Source organism: Pholcus phalangioides, unplaced genomic scaffold (genome assembly GCF_987345545.1).
Source record: "Pholcus phalangioides strain wild (caught in Gottingen) unplaced genomic scaffold, Ppha-v1.0 ptg000015l_1, whole genome shotgun sequence".
Taxonomy (NCBI): Eukaryota; Metazoa; Arthropoda; class Arachnida; order Araneae; family Pholcidae; genus Pholcus; species Pholcus phalangioides.
Genome location: NW_028301608.1, coordinates 98294438 through 98300437, shown reverse-complemented (window position 1 = coordinate 98300437; position 6000 = coordinate 98294438).

Genomic DNA, 6000 nt, shown 5'->3' with positions numbered 1-6000 from the left:
AGCAAAAATTTCACCAGGAATGACGTAATGGTTCACGACTCATTTCGGCTAATCACGATGCGCTAAATTTCTACAATGTAGCTAGAAATGTAGGGATTGTTTACAAGCGCTCCAGTTGCTGGACGGAAGGAATGAACCCTTGAACTGCTTCTTCTACATTACATGTGGGCGATAAAATGCGTTCTTGCCCCGGTTTAATAAGTATCTAGTTGCGGCCCTGATATCACTACTAGAGGGTAACCAACTCTCACCCATCACTAGGAACTACAAATTTCTAAATAAAAAAAAATGTAGAGATAATTTGTATGGGAAAAAAAAAAAATTCTAATGAGTATGCACAGGGAAATTGAAAATATACATTTTAAAAACATGTTCTTTGAAGGTATGTAATCTTCAAATTTTTAATATTTTCCTCAGTTTTAGTACATATTTTGGAATTTTTGACCACTTTTTGGAGGGTTTTTGTGGTGCATAATTTGACATTTTTAGTGCGACTTGCATAATTTTGGAGCATATTTCGACATTTTTTAATGCATATAATCCGGGCTCTATTCACAACTATTAAAACGAGCAAATATAGAAATATTACAGTTTTATCAATAAAAATATTTTATGGTTAAAAATCTTTTCTTTTATCATGTTATCATTTAAGATGCATTCCCATCATGCCGAAAAGGAAATGTATATTCACAGGTAAATTCCGTGAAAGATATCCATGTTTTTTTTCGGCCAGGCAGAGTGCACAACGCGTTGTCCAGTAACGTATGTTTCGATACGGTTGTTAATTGTAATGTTAGCTTTTTCATTTGCCAACATCTTTAAACGTAAGCAACGTCACTGATCGAATCCATCATCCTAGACTGAAATTTCAGCAAATTTTCCAGTAAATTTGAATAATTTATTAACGATTGAACATATTTAAAAATAGGAGCTGGGTATTGCACATAATCACTAATAAATGTGGAAAAACAAAATTTATTAAACTTACAAAAATGGTTGGTAACTATGCATAGCAGCTGGTGATTGTGCGTAATAACCGGATCCATCAAATTTCCGTAACATATATAACGGTTCTGTTTTAGTTGGGAAAAATTATTGTAGTGGTTGGAAGAAAAATGACGTCATCTGTTGCGTAAATTGGGGGAAATGACGTCATCAAGGATACGCTTAGACATCCTCCTCTTTCGGTTGTAGAATATGGTGACACTTAATATATGTGAATAAAATTTAGACTTTTGAGTATACCATATGTCCCGTGTTTGGCGGGATTGTCCAGTTTTTTCTGTTTTTCTGGCTGTCCGGACTTTTTTGCAAAAATATCCCGGTTTTTCACGTAATTTCAGCGAAACCAATTTGCCTTTTATTCTTCAAATCAATGATAAGAATTACCTTCCAAACTGAGGAATTATATTATGATAATTACGACTGCAAATAAAAGTATTCATTCCACATATTCATGCAGGACTGTAGCCAAAAATTTCGTTCGGAGGGGTACGACTTTCATTTCGGAGTGGGGACGAAAGTGATAGAATAGATTTGGCTATCTTTTCCCTTTTTTTCGGTCATTTTCCTCACATTTCGGGGAAGGACCAGACCCCGCAAGTCCCCCCCCCCCCTCCTCCGCTACAACCTTGTATTCATGTACTTCTTTTAATTCGCTTCAATTTCAAGCAGAGCTTCATTTCCCTCGATTAGTGACTTTTTTGTAATTTTAGCATGAGTTGAAGCAACTTTGCTTACTTTTGGTATCATTTTTCGCGATAATTAGCAATGTCCCGTATTTTAAAAACCAATATGGTCACCTTAGTGTTGATAGATTCTCGAAATGTATGTGCTGTCATCTAACATCATATTAACAAACTGTAACCATTTGTTTTGTGAACATATCGTTTCATTAATGACAGATGGCAGCACAATGATTTCAATGATTGTTTTATTCATGAAGTTTTCCTCTTTCTCACAGCGGGATTACTTAGGAGTAGGGTTACCAACCGTCCTCTTTTTTTTAAGAGCACGTGTATCATTTTTGATTCGAGTCCCGTATTTCCCGAAACAGTTCCAGTTTTTCTGGGTTTTTTTCGGTTGCCCGACTTTTTTCGCAAAAATGTCGCTGTTTTTCACTTATTTTCAAGCCAACATGACTTTTTATTCTTCAAATCAACCATTAAAATTCTCTTTCCAACTCAGAAATTACAATACGATAAGGCTGTACTACGTTAACTTAAACAAATTTTGAATATTTATCTAAAAAAATAATAATAATTCCCTATTGCTATCTCAAAAGGGTAAAATGAAAGAGGGCTTTTGTTCCACCCCTAATTTTTATTGTCATAAATCATTGTGCCAGAGCTTATCGTGGAAGCCTCTATACAATAGTCCCTGCATGGCCCTCACATGGGAGGTGGGGGGGGGGGGCGTTCTGGAAGAGCTACAGCCCGGAGACCCAAGATAATTCTCTCTCATCATATTTTGTTTTCACCAATACAAATGCATGATAGATGGTCGTTAACAGTTTGACCTGGGGGGGGGGGGCGCTAAAGATCCCACCTTAGGGCCCCCTACTACAGGATGTGTAGGCCATTGGTGCCCGTGCTGTGCACGGATGGGACTCGTATGTTTAGGCCCTGGGTGTCCCGTAACGTAAATTCTACAATCCAAGAATCCGTACTTCTAGTGGGAAAATTTTTTCCAAGAAACGAATCAAGCGGTTTTATCATAAACATCACCATACAGAAGAACACTTCCCGAACTCTGACGTATTCTCTAACAGAAATAATCGTGACACTAATCATTGTGAATCATGTCTAACTAGGATTGTCAGTGAATATCTTCTGAGTACGATATGAATATTCTTACATTGTCAATAATTTACTGTGAGTATCATCACTCTTCTTCCCGCCCCCCCCCCAAGGTTATAAATAACTCTATAAATTCATTATAGAGGAAACCCACCAAATGTCTCAGTCCAGGGAGCCTGGCCCAGTTTTTAGAAAAGTCGCCAATAAGTGATACTATAATATAACAGCAAAATAAGAATTTTGTAAGTGATAAAAACAATCATCATAGATTGCAGTGAAAAAAAAAGAATTCAAGTTTGCTTAGTTGAAATACGGGAAAAACGATACGGGTTTATAAAAAAAATTCGGAATGATCAAAAATACAGGTTGTCCCGTAAAATACGGGTTATATGTCATTAAAGCCGGTATTACACTATAAAAGTTTTTAATTCAAGTGTTCTTTTATTAAACTTATCGGTTACATTCGAGAAAATGTAACCGATAAGCTTATTGGTTAAATTTGTCATTTTATAAAGAAATTTTTATAAAACTTTTATAGTGTAATCCCGGCTTAAAAACCTTATTGTCCTTATTATTATCTTTAGGCTGGGATTACACTACAAAAGTTTTATTAAAATAATTTTATAAAACTTGAAAAATGCAACCAATTAAACGACGAAAACAATTTTATTGTTTCATTCTACACCGCATATACTTGAGAAGCGAGACGAAGGAGAGAAAGATGCCACTCAATGAGATGAGCTACTTTTGAACAAACATGTTTGTTTTCACCTCGAGCTGCTGATTTTCACTAACTGCTGAATGGTCCAGTTTCCCTTTTTTTCCTTCCCCTCTTTGAAAAAAAAACAGCAGCAGCTTACGCAGAAGGATCATCATCATCATCACATCCTTACATTTCAGAACCCTTCCGATCATTTCCTTTATCCTCCTCCCATAGGCGGAGATAGACTTGGAAGTCTGGGGGGGCCCCAGCTATTATTGCTGGGGGGGGGCACGATGATGATGATGTCAATTCTTATATACATATATACATTAAATGAGTCGACTCCACCTTGGGCGCTGGAGGGGCATTGCCCCACCACGCCCCCCCCCCCCCGTATCTCCACCCATGCCTCCTCGTTTATTATAGAAATAAAAATACAAGGCCACAACAGGCAAATTGCCCAACGAGGTAACTGAGAAAAAGATGCCTATAACAAGTATGGATGTCATATATTACTAAAATACAGCAACCCAGTTAAAAATGCAATCAAAAAAATTATAAACAATATATATACACATTATAAAATATTATACAACGCCCATAAAGAATACTTATGGTTGTCTTATTCTAAGAATGGATAACTTCTCGATTTACCCCAATATATTGTCGTATTTCTTTTTAAACGTGTCAATTGTGTTAGAATTTACTACCTCCGGGGGTAAGCAGTTAAATTTATTAACAACCCTATTAGAGAAAAATTTCCCGCGACACATCATAGCCTAGAATTGTCCTATCTGCGGGCATCTCGTCTTCCACCACCTATGCGATGATTTTTTTTTCTTGCTAGTCGCAATTATTGTGACTCTTACACACCTCTTCGTCGCACTATGTGTGCAGGCGCTAATCTATACTGCCTTCATCACTCCCCCCCCCCGCACGAGTCAGAAATACATGACTTACATTCACTGTCATTGTACTCTATTAATATCACCCCCCCCCCCCCGGATCTATCTACTGTACTTACTCGGGTGCTTTAGTGAGCACCCCGCGAGGCTTGAAATCGAAAATTCCTGCTGCCTTGTGAAACTTTAATAATCCTTGTAATAGTGATATTTTCAAAAAACAATTTGAGAAAAAGAAATCGTAAAATGACCACACGTGTGTGAGGAAAGTATTGACCGGTTTATGCTCTTTAATTTTCCTGACATTCTTGTATTTTGAGTGTGTCACGAGTTGAGTTTGTGTGTGTCGCCCGACGTAACCGTGGATACCCTATTTTTTTTTTCCATTCACCTCATGGGCATTATTACGGAAGCTTCTGGTCATGAATAATAACTCACTTAACTATGCTTTACGGATCGGCGAAAGGAAATTTCGAATATAATAATACGTGTAATGTTAAGGACGCTAGGCTTCATCGGGGAATTACATCGACGACTGATTTATCATGTTACCGAAAATGACCCTGTGATTACAATTTCACGGAGTTTTTTTTTTTTTTCATTAACGTAATCTAATTTTAGCCGAGATATAGGTCGGTACACACATCTGCGGGGAAATTAATGAAACATTTAAGACACCAAAAAAAGCCATCGTGGACATCTGTAATGAGCACTAGATGCCGTGGAAAATTCTTTAGTACATGAATTTGCGTGCAATATCTGGAATTATCTCGGCCAGTGGTGTATTAGGGATGTTAAAGGGTGGCCCGTGTCCAGTATTTTGGGATCCGTTATGAGAACTATTCTGTTCTCCCACAACGAGAATGATCACCATAAGCGGATACAGACTCTTCGTACGGGCAGGGACTGTTCCTAACAAGTTCGGGCTCTGGGCAAACACAACTTTTTTTGGAGGGGTGGGGGGGGGGGGCTTTAGTATACAGCATTCTTTCTCTCAATTCAATTCTTTCTTCATTAACTCCGAAAATATTTCTTTCAATTATTCTGAGAATATTTTTCATTAATTAAGAACTTTCATGAATTGTGAAATAAATTTTTTTAACCCCAGTTCTTAAAGTATTTCTTTCAATGACTATGAAATTACTTCTTTCAATAATTATGAAATTATTTCTTATTAATTTTCTGTAATTATTTCTTATTAATTTTCTGTAATTATTTCTTATTAATTTTCTGTAATTATTTCTTATTAATTTTCTGTAATTATTTCTTATTAATTTTCTGTAATTATTTCTCTCATTAGTTCTGAAATTTCTTCTAAAAAAGTAAATGTGAATTTTTTTACTCCTTTATAAATTCTCTCAAATACATTTTTTTTTTCTTAGAGAAATTTTTTTTACAGCATTTCTCTTAATTCTGTAACTATGCAAGCTTTTTCCATCAGCGGGCCATTGCAAAAAAAAAAGCTTCCAGGGCCACGTGCGTCCAGCGAGCCCATGCGTTGAAGATCCATGTTGTATGAAAGAATTTTAATTATTGTCTATGTTGTAAGGATCCCTTGAAATAATATTCATGTTTTATAAAACCTTTGAGGTTTTGA